The sequence below is a fragment of the Triticum aestivum genome, chromosome 3A, assembly GCF_018294505.1.
Source record: "Triticum aestivum cultivar Chinese Spring chromosome 3A, IWGSC CS RefSeq v2.1, whole genome shotgun sequence".
NCBI classification, from domain to species: domain Eukaryota; kingdom Viridiplantae; phylum Streptophyta; class Magnoliopsida; order Poales; family Poaceae; genus Triticum; species Triticum aestivum.
In genome coordinates this window covers 57,834,726-57,840,139 of record NC_057800.1, presented here as the reverse complement: position 1 = coordinate 57,840,139, position 5,414 = coordinate 57,834,726, and the positions used below count along the sequence as shown (strand labels likewise).

Genomic DNA, 5,414 nt, shown 5'->3' with positions numbered 1-5,414 from the left:
ACTAGCTCCCACTCATCTTAGCGTAAAATTCAATCACCCTTCTTATTTCCTCTATGAACAACTTTTGTTCTCCATTGCCCTTTTGTATATAACTCCCACTGATGTAAACATTCTATAAATATTAAGAGTGTTTGGCGGTGGTGAATATTGGGTAACAATATTAAAAACGTTGTTCTTCTAGAACATGGGCCGATGCAAATAATTAGCGGCGAAGGTAATAAAAGAGTAATATAACCAATAGGGAATGGAACACATTTTTGCGTATTAATTCCAAATCCGAAGTACCGTAAAGAACTCATTTATTAGTTTCTTTACTTACTTTCCTTAATATAACCAATAGTGTTTCCTAAATCACATAAGGCAAGTAGATGACGGTGTATCTTAATGAGAGTGTTTAATTCTCCCCTTCGAAATATGGCTTAAATAATAGTGCCATGATTTTGATGAACACTCATAATACACATTAAGGATTCACAAGAGATAACACAACCAGAACCATCATGACAACTCTTAATAACACAATATTTTTTCGTAAAATAATAAATAATCCATCATCTCATAGAGAAACAAAATAAAGTCTGCTAGGAACATAAGAGTATTATTAAGTCGGAGGATGAACAATCACCAATACTTAAGGAAAAATACTAATCATTGTTCATCAATCAACTTGCCACTTGGAAATCTAAGATTTTGATCCATCCTTTTGAGTGTCCTCACGGAATGGAATCCCTGAAATGAGTTCGAAATGTGCATGTGGCACTTGAGTCAACTCATCTTTATTTAGGGGAAATAAATAAATTATTCTGAAACTTAGGAAATTGTTTCATTACCCTTCTTAGCAAACCATGCCTTAAAGCCATCACATTCTTTCATGACATGCCCATCTTCCTTGCAGAAACGACACTTAGGACCCTTAGGCTCCGTAGCGATGGCCTTGGTGCCAGAGGTCCCTAGCTTGCTTGCATCAATATTAGAGATGTTCATCTTCTTCTTAGGTTTCCCATCACCCCGAGACTTTCTTTTCCCTAAGTTTATGGAAGTAAGATGAGCATAATTTATCCTTTCAACCTTAAGCCGCTCTTCTTCTTGAACACACATAGATGTGAGCTCACTCATGGTCCACTTCTCCTTCTGAGTATTATAATCATTGTTCGGGAACTCGGTAACTGGTAACTGCTCGGTCGACTACTGATTAGCGATTAATTGGTTAATCGGCCATTTAACTGAATTAATCGGTCGATCATTAATCGACTGCACATGAGAATATATTGGCAACATGTAACTAGTTTTTCACGTATTGTACACCACATAATCCAATGCTCATAGCTATGTATTATACATTTATACTAAAATATAATATCGTAGCTCGTAGGCCTATAAAAAGCATGGACAAGAGGTAGAATTGTTACCTGGATGGTTTGATCATGATGCATCCAAACAGGAAGGCAACAAACCTACAAAATTGATGATAGATATGCATTTGTATATGCTCTAAACTTGTCATTGTCAAGATAAATGATTAAATGACAGCAATACATGTGACAACAAGAAGCCACACATGAGACATGACAAGATAAATTAAAATGACAGCCACACAACTTGACAATATGCAGCCACACATAACAAGATAAATAGCAGCCACACATGTGAACATGGAATAATTCACCACAAGGTTCAACACAAATAGCATAATAGGTAATAAGGTTCACTGACCACAAATACTCAAATAGTTCTCACAACTCATAATGGCCTGGATTGTCGCTTCGCTTACCCCCTTTTTTTATGGATGCCGCTTCAGTTACCTGACACATCACCGATTAATCGGTTTGACAACCAGTTAATCGTCTGACAACCGATTAAATGCCAGTTAATCGGCTTGACCATTTAATGAAACGAGTACGTGCTACTCGCCTCAGTTAGGCACTGAGTAGCGATTAAATGGGCATTTAAATGGTAACTCGACCGAGTTCTTGAACAGTGATTATAATTAATCTTGAAGGGACCATACTCCATAGGGAGAGAAGTCATAATGAAATGAACCAGGAAGCCCTCAGAAATCTCCATGTCCATGCCCTTTAATTTTGCGGCCATATCATTCATAGTCATGATATGTTCTCTCACGCCACTTTTACCATCATATTTAGTGGTGAGCATTTTCATGATCAGTGTGCTGGCATAGACTTTTGTGGAGCCTTTAAATTGTTCCTCCACCGATGCCAGATAAGTCTTAGCACATTCGGAATCGGGGATTGCTCCCATAATCCCAAGAGTAATTAAGCTTTTCATGATCATGAGGGACAATCGATTGGAGCGCTCCCACTTCTCCTTGTTAGCCTCATAAACCTTAGTTTTCTCAGCATGGTTTTCATCATCAGAGGACAAGGACAAAGGGAACTGGAGCCTTCTCCCTAAGTGCGTAGTCAAGATCCATGACCCCAAGGTTAATGGAAATCTGCTCCTTCCATGTAGGAAAGTTAGTCCCATTGAGGAGCTCAATTGAGTTTAGGAGCCCAGAAATAACTGACGGGTTCAAAGCTGAATGAAACATAAATAACATGGATATCAAAATTATGAATTATCAAAATATCCATATTAAGAAAAACTTAATGCATGATATTAATCCTATGTTGGTCTGATTAATAACATGGCAAATTTAATAAAATCCTAATTCGCAACACCGTTGGGCAGTAACGACATGGAACAAAATGAAATATCTTTATTGGGAAATTAATTCTAATAATCATGATCATACTCAACTTTGGTCAGAATATAATCATGAATCATAAAAATTAATTGTTGCAATTATCCCAAGATATATAGTAGCCGCTTAGATAAAGGTGGGGATATAATCACGAATTCACGATCACATACAAAGTTGGTGAGTATGTAACCATGCAGTACTAAACTTAATCATCACAATTATCCTGACAATTTATAGCAGTGTTAAGCCAAAACTTCTCGTTGGTTCCATCCTAATTCAACACTTAATGCTCATAAATGACCATCGATGCACGTAGTAAAATAATAATCAAGAGTGCAATTTAATCAGTGGAATTAAATAAGCGGGGAACAACCATTGCCTAATTATATGGACGTGCATCACGGCTTGACTCATGCAGCCCAAAAGAAAACTACACTGATGTGTGACTAAAACACGTGCAGTTAACTGATGATCGGGCGGCAAACAGAACTAATCCATGTGTAACCTATGAAATAACAGTAGTGCTCACGCTATGGCCAAACCAAGTGCATGATTTAGCGGCCAAGTGGTGAGAAAAAGAAATACCACTGGGTCAAACAAATAATTTAAACAGTCATCAACTTCATGCGTGTACTACATACTGAATAACATACACAGCCCATCTGACGCCCGGTTATAGAGGGAGTAACCAACGTGCATCCGAGCGCTAATGAGCTAGTCATCCTTCTAATACAACGTGAGCGAAAACGAGCCAGCTTCCCATTCTTCCGCCACGACCAGCGAGAAAATCGGATCGAACGGAGCGGCCGTTGAAACAGCCTAAGGCACGTGGCGGCTCTTGATGAGGACAGCGGCGCGAGCACGACCTGATGCGCGCAGCTGTGCGAGCATGGCCTAAGGCTCACGGAGGTGCGGGCACAACCCCTGATGCGCGCGGCGGCGCAGGCACGGCCTGATGCCCTCGCGTGGTTAGACCCGTGATACGAAAAGTGTTCATGCATAAGCGAACTCAGAACTGATAAGCGGGATGCCGGCGGCTGATACGAGCACAAGGTATGATTTCCGGCGACATGATGCAGAATAAAGCGAACGGCGCCGACCCTGATGCTTGTGCACTACGCCTAATGATGTGATTTTATATGCAAGTTCTACCAGATTATTCTACATGTTAACTCAAGAACTGATTCACGAAATTAGATCCAACATGGCCACTGATACCAAATGTTAGATTATTCTAAGTACTGTTAATTGGTTGATTTAATCAGAACTGAGGAATGAAAATTGGATCTTCTCTAATCACGTGAGTACAAAGTTCGATCTAATGCGGAATTAAGAGCGTAGATTAAACCTGCGTTTGGAGACGCCATCAAGTCGTTGTCGACGAACAAACACACGTAGCTGTGTAGTAGTTCTGGCCTCCGGCTCCTCGCCGGATGATGACTGGATCTTCACGTCAATTAGCAACACCTCTAGATTGGTTTCCGAGTAATTTTGTAAGGCAGGCTACTAATGCTATGGGTTGATGGTATGTGAGTCTGCCCCCTTATTTATAATGTGTTGCCTTTGACCATGGAACCAAACCATAATTAGAGTAATTGACCCCCACAATCACGGGCATAATTAATTAATTACCTTTTAATTTGCATTAATCCCGAAATTAATTAATGGGTCAACCTTGACTTAATGTAATTAACATTTTAACCATTTGATCACCTGATAATTCTAACAACTGCATGTTGGAATTATGATTGTTTTCATCGTTGGGTTCCTCATGATGAACTCTTCAAAACTAGATCCCACATGAATATGTTTTGATGCTTTTTAAAGCAACTTTGATGCTACATGAGGCAACTTTAATGCTAAGATGGAGCAACTTTGATGCTACATGAAGTGCATTGTGTGTATTAGTGATTCGCCTACTAGCCTACTAATAGTAGTGTGCAATAGTCTAATAGATGGTTACCATGGTTGCTAAGTTGCATACATCAGAAACTAAGTTACCGATAATTTAGTTGCCTACGATACTGTGAAAGTTGCTTACCGCAGAGTGGAAAGTTGTCTAACATGGCTTGTAAGTTTCCTGCCTCAGAAACCATGTTGCCTACACACCCCAATTGCCTAAAAAAGTATGAAAGTTTTCCATCAAGGGACCTAAGTTGCTAACAATGTTGAAAAGTATTTGTGGGATATAAGTTGTCTATCATGATTCCAAATTTCGAAACTTTGTGGGGATGGATGGTGTGATAGCCTTATTCTTTCCTTTTCTAGGGGAGTCTGTCGGCCAACGCTACTGAGCGCGTGGGTGTTGGCTAGCCAAGTCGTGGGTGTTGATTAGTTGCATACGTAGGGACAGATGATAAGTTGCATAGGGGGTGATGAGAAGTTTCATTGGGGGCGGATCAGACAGTTGCCCACAAGCCTACACAAGTTGTTCATAATTTTTGCATGAGTTACCCGTGAAAATTATTGAAATCTCCAGATATAATGATGGAAAACACACTGAGTTGCTTGTTGAATGCACTGGAGTTGCACAAAAACACCCCAAAAGATGCTAATTTTTTGTGTGGTACTCGAGTTGCATAATGATTTTAAAATGCCAGTTACCTGAGCATCACCGATAGGTAACTTCATAGTGTTTTAGGCAACTTAGGAAAAACACAATGATAAGCAGCTTCATAATTGTAGGCAACTAATTTGCAAAGTTGGATGACTA

The 5,414-nt window shown here is 39.6% G+C and overlaps 1 long non-coding RNA gene across 1 annotated transcript; it reads right to left on the bottom strand.

Annotated features, from left to right (window-relative positions):
* Nucleotides 1–555: 555 nt before the first annotated feature.
* LOC123057875 (uncharacterized) lies at nt 556–4,207 on the bottom strand. Its single transcript, XR_006426987.1, has 3 exons — nt 4,050–4,207; nt 831–2,535; nt 556–729 (listed from the first exon to the last, which is right to left on the bottom strand). It is a non-coding gene; the product is annotated as an uncharacterized lncRNA (long non-coding RNA).
* Between the last annotated feature and the right edge of the window lie 1,207 nt (nt 4,208–5,414).